Raw genomic sequence first — 9,353 nt, 5'->3', positions numbered from 1 at the left:
AGAGGTAGACACTTGTATAAAATACAAGTTGCTATTTTTGGCTATGTTTGTGCTGCAGAAATACCACAAGCACCTTTATATAAAAGAAGTGGCCTGCAGCAATGTTATACCTTTGCATTCAGATCAGCTTAACATGTGCCACTACTCCCATACTCCTGACTCACTGGGATTTGCCTTATTTAGAGGTACAGAGCATTATCGGACGCTGTTTGACATGGTGACCATTTGCAAAACACTAACCAAAATAGTGGTAAAGGAAAAAAATTATCAAAAGGGAGGTTTCAATGTAATTTTATTTATCTAAAGCACATATTTGGCCCCACAGGGGCCAGGATACCAAACAAGAGAAAACATCCAGAAAAAAAGATAAGATCCGGGGAAGAAAGGCCAGACTAATGCAACAAGAACAAATAGCTCAACGAAAACCAGCAACTTCATGGTTTGATTCTAGATGCAGAGATTTTCTTAATCCTCTTCTGGCATTGCAAATTTTTATAGCCAGCTTCCTTCTCATACTTCTGTTGTCCAGTGATGACCAGCCGTTGGCACTGCACACAGACTTCATAAACTCTGGAAAAACAAAATAACATACATCAGTATCATGTTCCCACCATTATTTATGGTTTTTAATATGGCTGGGCTGCCTATCAAAAGTTCTAATTCCATTATTTCATACAGTCTGCCAGATGAGATATGGTTAGGGTTACATGGTTCCTAAGTGAAACATTAAGGCCACTTGGTCAAAGTTTGGCACAGCTTAGAGCAAAGCATTGATGAAGAGGGGGCCAGAAGCTGAAGAAAAAAAAAAGTTCCCTTATGAACTATGAGCCCCTGGTCCACAATGACAGTTCTAGCCCCAAGTAGCAGTGTGTCTTCTCTGGCTCTTTCACCCTTTTGAAATGCTGGGGTACTTGATAAAGACTGTACAAATGTAGATGCATTAAAACAAGCATGGGCCATAGTCCTGTTCACTAGACGCGGGCAAGCTTCCTCTGCAAACAGAAAGTAATCAGTGCTAGATTTCTTTACAAAACCATCATTGAGGCAGCCAGGGTGAGTCTGAACTGTACTTGCAATTATCATATTTGGAAAACAGTCGTCTAAGAAACTAGCATAGTGACCAGAAATCAAAATAGGAGCTTACAACCAAGTGTTAGGACCAGGACCAACTGATCTAATTATTAGGGAGTTGATCCGGTCTAAATAAAAGCTGCGAGCACAGTATATTTTGTAAGGGCTGTTTGCTATCACTCATTCATCCAGTTTGAGAACCTCACACCTGGACCTACAGATTTACAAATGAAATCCCAACTCAAGGCTTTGCGCCAGATTTGCATGCCATTTGTAGCACAAGATCAGCACAAACTGTTAAGAAATTACAAGGCACCCCCATTGCTCTTATTGTCCTTTTGCAGACAGCTGTTAAGCAATGATGGAGTCATCGTTCAGTTATGATACAACCTCACATATGCAAACATACAACACAATGTATAATGAATTGTCACATTTGCTATGTTAGCTCCAGGAGTATAAATCAGCCATACTTAAAAACATTGCAAGCAGAAAGATTTCAAAGTCCTCATGCAGGAAATCTACAAGGTTTGTCCTATATAAACTTTAACTGTGTTAAAAGAGTGGCAAAGAAAAGTATACCTTTTGTACAGTGAATGATCGACTGCATGTTTTTGAGGATGTTATATCTGTTACATTCCGTGGATTGGTCAAAGCAGACAGCGCATCTTGCAAATACTGTACAGCCAACTCACTATTGCAAGTGCCTTGCAACTGTGCTATAATCAAATAAATACACTTGTTAAAGGCAGCAGATAATAAATACAATATACACTTAACAAGCATACTTTTTGGCAATGCATGTGTTTGGATGGAAAAAAAAGGATTATTAATGGGAATTTTTTGCAGTTTACGTGGAAAGGTAGAATATGAAGCACGCACCTTTTAAGTGTTCGTTTTCAGCTTATAACCGTACACACCCCTGACAGGAACCAGGGCCAACAGAAAAGCTTTCGTTTTCATTAATTATGGACAAGGAGTTATATACCATTTCCTTAGAGAGAAAGCAAATCATAATTAGGTCATACAAGTGGAAATGCCATTTCCTATGTACCTTTAAAAAAAATAAAAAAATTACCCCAGTGTAGACTATATATAAGCACATGGACATACTTTAATATTTTTGCCATGGTAGCATGTGAAAGGTAAGATTATCGCTGCACGGGTTCTAACATTTTTGTTAGACTGATCCTCAATGCATAGCCACCGTTACAGTGGCTTTCACATGACCAAGGGATGGTGCAGGTCAGAAATAAACGTCTTAGACATCTAGAGACAGGAGAGAGATACCATGTGTGTTCTTTTCCAGCTTGGGCAAATGACAAGTTTGGCATTTAACAGTTGACTGATTCAATGTTGGCCCTTTACAGGTGCATGACTATGGCACCGAGGCCCTTTACAACTCATTCAAAGAAATAAGCCTCTGGACATACTATCAGGGTAGAGTGATAGCTTTCCAGGATCCCAGTGATCTATCTGTTCCATAACTTGCCTTACTGCAACTATTAAATCAATTCAAATTTGTTGAACAAGGATCCACGCTACATCCTCCTTTCAGCATCTAAAAGAAGTAATTCTGAAGTTTGCCATAATCAATTACAGAAAACCTGGTTCACAAAAAACAAGGCCCTAAGCACACACCATTAGTGGCATTAGATAGAACAAGGCTCAGGCACAGAACTCCATACTCAGACTCAAGGACAGCAGGGTAGGGGCATTGTCAGTCGCACCCTCTCCATTTGCAGACAGGGGGTGGAGTGAAGTGTGAATAAATTGGGAAGTCCGGGACAAGAATGTGCTTTGCATAAGTCACAGCTCTGCCTAGCATTTCCTGCACTCCCTGTGTGTTGTTGACTTACTTGTTCGGGTCCTGTTGTCCTGCAGTCAGGAATTTGTGGATCCTTGATTGGACACCTCTGACGTGTTCCAGCCCCGACATGCGGGTCTTCCTCTCCCAGGTCGTTGATATCTTTTTCCGGGTTCCTTCGCCTCTGTGTTCCCTCGCCAGAGGTACATGCTTGTGTAGCTGTTTCTTCGCACCAGAGTTTCTTCGGCCTCTCGTCCTGTACAGAATACAATGAGAGAAGAAAGATATATTTAACCAAAGAATCCTCGTCTATCTGGTATATGGTAGGATGATGGTATACATATTTAGAAGGACATAGGTACTTATCTGATTTATCTGATCCAAGGAGAGTGGAGAAATGGTTATTCTTTTGTTTCTCCTTTTTAACACAGGCTGGCTCTAAAGAGAAAAATAGATATGTTTGTTTCCTGATTTCTTAAGGAGAGCGAAGGAGGGAGAGAGAGAGAGCGCAGGAGAGAGAGAACGAGAGAGAGCGCGAGAGAACAAGAGAACGAGAGAGGGCGAAGGAGAGAGGGGGCAAAGGAGAGAGGGGGCAAAGGAGAGAGGGGGCGAAGGAGAGAGGCAAGTGACAGAGGATGCATTAAAGACGTTGATATGATGGGTAAATTATGTGTGGTAGTGGGCAGACGGGGTCATCTTTGGGGGAATTTTGCACTTGTTATCAAATGGAAAGTCATCCAGCAAGCATAAATGAGTGACTGTGGCAAGTAAGGGTGAAAAATCAACTCGTGAGAAAAAGCCTGCATCGGAAAAAGGGATAAGCAGACTTATTTGTGCCTTGGCACCATGCTCCTCAGTGAGCAGCGCTGTAATGACACAAGGGGTCCTTTTCTCCTTCTGATGCACACGGCTTTGTTATTGGAATGTGGATTCATGGTATGGCAATGCCTTGGATCAAGGAGGGTGTGAAATTAACAGTTGAAATGACACACTAAGGTGAAGTTACATAACGAAGAAGTTTAAATGAAGGAATAATGTTTGTATATAGTGTGGAGCAATAACGTAATGAAACTTGAGGTGAGACCCCTGCAGATCACATTGAGAGGCTGCCCTCCAGACTTTCTCAGGAGCTCTGAGGCCACGTTACTGTGCTGAGCAGCTCCCTGGAGTTCGGGACCCCCTGTACTCCAGAGGCCTTTGTTATGCCACTTGTGTAGAGTCTTTCGAAATGTGGAAACTGCACCAAATCATGTAGCTAGTTACAACCTACGACAGAGATGGCGGCAAAGGCTTTTCTTCTCTTACAGGTTACATTGTATCTCATGAATGCATAAGGCCTCATCAATATTAATGAGGGAAGAGCCAATTGTATGCTGATCCAGTACTCTTCTGTTGCTGGAAGGCACATGAAAACTTTTTATAATGCTCGTGAAATTTCCAAATTTCGGGTTATATGACATTTGCTACATTCTCTCCATTTTTGTGGCTACAAAATCTCGCAGTTTATACTGACTGAAGCAGAAAACGTCTTGTAGGAGACATTTTCTTGTGTGCAGCTCGAGTGTATCTCATGACTTTTGAACGTGAGCTATGCCCACCCACACATTCAATTTTCATGCAAGATACCAACATAAGTGGATTTCATTAAATTTCATATAATTTTAACTAATTTTCAGAAGGCATACATTTTCACGTTTGCATAGGCCTTATTCTAGAGACCTGGCGAAAGCCAGATAACGGAAGTACGTGCCAGCAGTTCCTGAATTTAGTGCAGAGAACTGACTAGCATCTTTGGCAGGAGGAAAGTCTTTTGTCAAATGCCGTGGCTGTACCCTAGCAAATATTCACTTTTGAACCGCGACTTCGCCTGCTAAAAGGTGCTCATTTGTTTTAACTTGTGTTATCAATTTTATCACACACTCTAATACCACAAGCCGCGTTTCTACTACATCTCTATTTATACCGATTTGGCCAGAGTCTGTCGTTTCCGCTCTATCGGTATTAGGGGCCATTTTGTTGGCCTTAGTATAGTAGGAGCCTGCAGCCTTCTCAACAGAAATCTGATTGGCAGAAGCGAGGCCTGCATCTCACAGGAGAAGGGAGTGGGTTCTGTGCAAGTCATCCTTCCTATGTTGACGCTCCACCTCCCTGTGTTTTACTGTTCAGAACATATTCTTCGTTTGCACATTTGCTTTATGCAAATAAGCTGCAAATAAAATGTTAAATGCTTTCAGGCATCCATATAGGAAACAACCGATGTTGTATATCTCTGTACTAAAAGTCATGGGAAATAAAATTAAATGAATATGCGACCAGTGTTTCATCATGTTTGCTTTGCTTGTTCGTGCGTGAGGCTGGTATGATGTGATGTTTTGGTTTCCCCCTGGCAGTTGTAGAGGGAACTGTCCCAGATTATCACAAGACCTTATGCTGTACTTCGTGTCCCTATCTCTCTTGAAGAATCTCATGTGCTTGTGACACGGATACATTTCAGATGGAATGCAGAATGTCACATGATTTAGAAGAAATCATCTCAACATTGTACCCAGCGTTAATTTCCGAACTAACTCTAAGCGAAAACTTTAGCTACCTAATACACGGGCAGTTATTTATTTTTCCTTACGGCGAAGAACTTGCTGTAAAACATTTTTTAGGCTTTTTGCAATTTTCCACAACTTACACAGGCACGCACTACCACACATACACAAAATACACATGCTCAAACACAAAAGGTGCATAAACAAGCAGGCATGCTGATACAGACAAACATCAAACACACACGCAATCACGCACGCACACACATTGCAACGCATTAATTACACTAACACGAAGCACACACCTTTATCTTAGTGGGCCACCCGGTCACCGGTCAGGCGTACACCCAACGCATCGGGTGCCACATCAACCAAAGAAATTGTCCTTTTTTTAGGGCGAGCAGACCTAAAAAGCAGGCGGAGCCTGCTTTGTCTGCGAAGACAACTGTTGCTGGCGTGTCTGGAGGAATGTGAGACGGTGTCCATGCACGAGCCTCTGCCGTCTCCGATTTGCCCTCGATGGCGCGCACGACATCCCCTGCCTGCCATTCACTCTAAATCACACACAGTCATGCATGCGCTCACAGCCAGCCCCCACATCCCTGCTCACACACCACAAAGGCACCTAAACACGCTGCCGCCCGCCCCCCCCCCCCACCCCCCATACACGCAGGCACACACACAGGTACAACACACACAGGTACAACACACGCAGGCACATACAAGCGCCCCCCCCTACATACACGCGCGCGCACACACACACACACTCCCAACCCCGCTCACCGGGCACACGCAGGGCTTCCATCAGGGGGGGGGGGGGGGGGGGGGGCACCGTCAATGTGCCCCGACGCCCCCCCTCACCGGCTCCTCTCGTCCTGTCCAGACTCGGCAGCCCGCTCCTTACTCCGCCCCCTTCAGGACATTTCCTGCGTGTCAGGCCTCTCCTTTCCACCGGCCGGAAATCCTGTTTGCGTGTCAGGCCTCGTTTTCATATTAAGAACCTTCAATAAACCCACTCTGCCATTTGGAAATGAATGTACCTGTGCTACGCCAGGGTTGCACCAGAAATTGCTTGAATTATCCAGGTAGTTGTTCACGTCTGAGACATAAGGGATGAGAACCTCCCCTGATGCTGTCCACCCTCACACACCGCACCCTCAGGGCACTAAAATAGTACTCCAAATGTTGTTTAATTTAAATCGCACCAAGACCAATGGGTCGAGTTCACGCTCTTTACATTAGCCACTATTGCTACACCTTCAGGCACGGGGGTATTACTATAAATAATTTCAGGAATTGCCTGTTTGTATGGCTCGAACTATACCGGACGTCCTTGGAGCGCTTAAAAAAGCAACGGTTGCCTGCACATTCCTGCATAGGGGAAAGAGTATAAAATTAAAATATTCACGCTTATTAAGCGTATAGAGGAAATTAATAGTCCCAAAGGGCATCTGCCCAAACCCAGGAACGAACCGGGAACCTTCAAATCAAAGGTCTAACGCTCTGCGCACTGAGCTGATACGGGTTCTGTAATTAGCAATACAAAATGTATCTAGCACAAACCCGAACCAGAGTTCTTGTAGCGCTTTACATGCACACCGCTAGCTATACAGTAATCTCTCACAGGATAGCAAGGAACTATAAACAAACCCCCGCAAAACAGCCTGTAACCTCAACAAACACTTTACGGGCTCCACATGGTCCCGAATGCCCGACAGGAACAAAGGGGGGAGGGGAGGTCCACACCACCCCAAAAGAGAACCAATCCCCAGATGGAGCCCTCATAACAGCGTAACATTGCCCGGCCGCCCAAACTCCTCCCGTGCGTCCAGCCAAGTGCAGCACACCACCCGGCCCGCTGGGACCAAGTCCCCTGAGGGTGAGAACCACGGCGCTGAAAGTACGTTGCCGCAGCACCAAAAGTCAGAGGACAGAATCCGAAATGTAAAAGAGGGGCCATTACCTCGCCTCAGACATTGCACACAGGGCGATGCCAGCCGCAAGCCATAATAATGTCCGGAGGATGTGAGCATAAGTGAGTACCGGGAATCTAGGAGCTCGCTCCAGGAGAAGCGGCTTACTATACTAAGAAAACGTTTTACTTTGTCCGGGGTGCAGGGCAGGGCCGTAGCCACGGGACCCGCAACTTGGCCTCTGCACCCCCACCCCTGTGCTCTAAAAAACGAACTCTGGCGTGTAGGAAGACAAAACAGATATTGTGCCACCCTGCCCTTGAACTGGCCAGTTGTCTTGCTTCTAGCCAGGTGCCAATAGCCACATCTTCAGAAAGCGAGCAAAGTGCTAAAGAAACGGAGAAAATTCTTGAAAAGGGTTTCCTTGACAGGCCGAGGTTATTCTCATTAACCACTGGTTTAACCACTAACCTTGGGTTCCAGATTATCGTGCTACTCTCACTGTAAAGTGCTTAAGTGCCTCACCAGGAGTAGTAAGTGTAATATAAATTCAGTTGCAATAACAGTCCAGCACGAACTGTTAGCCTTGGTGCTCTCTAGATGGCCACTTCCTAAGGTGGGGACTGGGCAAAAAAATGGACTGGATTGGGAACTGAAGTAATATGTGCGGGGCAATGTAATGCTTATGGATATAATGCGCGGACTGCACCACCATTATTAAAGATCAGTGCACTGATATTTATACCTTTGAAATAAACTGTGCACCGCATTTCTAATGGAATGGAATGTGTTCGATGTGTTGCTGTTATCTGTCTCATTGAAACGTGTGGGATGCATCACTGTTCCTTGAAATAAGATTTGTGCAGTGCATCACCAGGCCTGCACAACGAAATATGTACACTGCGCTGTTTTAGCAATGACATGTCTGCGCTTGTAATTGTATTTATATGGCGCTTACTACCCCTGGCGAGGCGTTGAAATGCACCACTATCACCAATAAAACGTGCAACGCCCTGACATTAGCACTAATAAAAACGAGTGCAACGAATACCTTATTCCCCAAAAATAAACTGTGTGCTTTGCAACATTACCCACGCCAAGGACGTGTGAAATGACCCACGTTTCCTAAAATGAAATATGTTAAAATACTTGGTCTACGCTGCTAGTCCTATAAAAGAACTTGTCCCAGTGGGCCTTTCATTCTTATCAATGACGTGCACCAAGCGCTGCAGACATAAGTGAAACGTGCAGTTCACGGCTACTCCAAACAAGCATTTGCAATGCAATAGGTCTCGCAGTTGTGAGAGTCTGAGCTATTGGCATTGTAAATGGCAATGCATTTTATTTACTTGTTGGTTTTCAAAACATACATAAAAGGCATTGTCATTTACAATGCCAATAGCTTAAACTCTCGCAAATGCGAGACCTATTGCATTGCAAATGCTTGTCTTTATCTGCAGGGAGCTGCGTCTGGCCCACTTATTGAAAACTCGTGCTTTCCGAAAAATGAGGAAGCTCGTCTGGGACGGAAACTGAACAGCTGGGACCGAGAGCGGAGGACTGCGGCTCTTTTTTAAGGAAGGCAGCTGCGCTAGAATCGGGGGGCTGACCCAGGATATGGGCGCGTGCAGATCCGTGGAGCTTGCCCCGATGGACTAACATCTACCTAGCAGCTGCAGCACTTACCGGAGTATACACGCTGGAATCGATGAACTTGTGATGCTTTGGAAGTGTAGTTGGAAAAATAAAGACTGATCCCGATCCAACGTCCATTATGGCCATTACCCTCACGGTATTCGTTCTTGCCGCAGACCAACAACGTCACTTCCGGCGCTCCCGGATGTGCGTAGGCTTTTGCACGAGGAATCCACCGGCTTCAGGATCAGGATATGCAAGAGTGAGAGAGAGCTGCTCTCCATTGGCATTGTGTTCGAGGCAACTGTGCTTTTTACAAATGTATTTTAGTATTGTGATGGAGTGAATTCGGCAGTCCCGAGGACTTCTACAAATTAGCTTGTTTTCCTTTGC

General features: G+C 44.8%; 1 long non-coding RNA gene across 2 annotated transcripts; it reads right to left on the bottom strand.

Moving 5' to 3' along the window:
* Positions 1 to 379: 379 nt before the first annotated feature.
* Positions 380 to 9,130, bottom strand: LOC147662886 (uncharacterized). Of its 2 annotated transcripts, none has more exons than XR_015305477.1 (3): positions 9,012 to 9,130; positions 2,931 to 3,316; positions 380 to 570 (listed from the first exon to the last, which is right to left on the bottom strand). It is a non-coding gene; the product is annotated as an uncharacterized LOC147662886 (long non-coding RNA). The 2 variants fall into 2 exon arrangements; XR_015305476.1 differs by having other exon boundaries at positions 2,931 to 3,134; positions 9,012 to 9,101.
* Positions 9,131 to 9,353: the final 223 nt, after the last annotated feature.

The sequence above is a fragment of the Lissotriton vulgaris genome, unplaced genomic scaffold (genome assembly GCF_964263255.1).
Source record: "Lissotriton vulgaris unplaced genomic scaffold, aLisVul1.2 SCAFFOLD_323, whole genome shotgun sequence".
NCBI classification, from domain to species: Eukaryota; Metazoa; Chordata; class Amphibia; order Caudata; family Salamandridae; genus Lissotriton; species Lissotriton vulgaris.
This window is presented reverse-complemented; position numbering and strand designations above follow the sequence as displayed.